The sequence below is a fragment of the Rattus rattus genome, chromosome 4, assembly GCF_011064425.1.
Source record: "Rattus rattus isolate New Zealand chromosome 4, Rrattus_CSIRO_v1, whole genome shotgun sequence".
In the NCBI taxonomy this organism is placed as follows: Eukaryota; Metazoa; Chordata; class Mammalia; order Rodentia; family Muridae; genus Rattus; species Rattus rattus.
Window position 1 is genome coordinate 172,757,328 of NC_046157.1, and position 988 is coordinate 172,758,315.

The following is a 988-nucleotide window of genomic DNA, read 5'->3' on the forward strand; positions in this document are numbered from 1 at the left end:
AGAAAATGTGTGAAAAATCACGTTGACTGGGTTGTCTCGGTAGCTAGTAAAGCAGAGAAAGGAAATTCCCGCACAGCAGGCTTTAATAAAATTGGCAAGCTGGGCTGTGGGGCTGTGCGGGGATCCTGGTGAGGAATACAGAGAGGGGAAGCTAGTGTAGGAATCATGAGACCTTTCTTATCTTGAATGTTCCCCCCTGCATCTAATTTATTCTCCAAATGGGTTCCAAGATGAGAATTGGTTTCCTATGAATCTGCAATCATAAATTTAAGAGGATGGGGATACGTCTTCCAATACTAGAAGGAAACCAAACATCAGGCAGTCTTCTGGTTTGGCTTAAAGGTTTCTACGAAGACTGTGCCTTTATCTGTGAGTATTCTAAAGAGTACGTGGGATTTCAGATTCCCAGAAGAGATAAAGCAAGACCTGGTTAATTACATAACGACCAGATCCATTGGGCAATTATACCAAAGATATGCTTCAAGAGATCTGTAAATATTACTGGATTTTCATGCAACTTCTCCAGACGTTTTCTTAAGTCTTTCAGGTAAAGCATGACCATCACACGATGGTCACAGAACTCCTGTTTCCTTATTCCTCACTTTAGCAGTGAGCTACCACTTTTCTATTTGTTTTGTTATTTATACTCTGTCTCCACCTACCCATTTGTATTGGCAGTGTAGCTCAGTGGTAGAGAGTATCTGCCTAATATTCCCAAGGTCCTCTGTGTGTGTGTGTGTGTGTGTGTGTGTGTGTGTGTGTGTGTGTGTGTGTGTGTGTGTATGTTTTAAGCATTCATAACATAGATTATGAATGCTTAGAACCATTTCTGGTACACATTAGGTACTCTATAACTTGTTTACCGAATAATAAACCACCTTGAGAGGCTGGGAGAGTTTAAGTCCAGAGCCCCCTCATTTGCCATTGCTACAGTAGCTCTTGTTTGCTTAGCTCTCTTATGGTGAGAGTGCAAGTGGTCATTTAACTC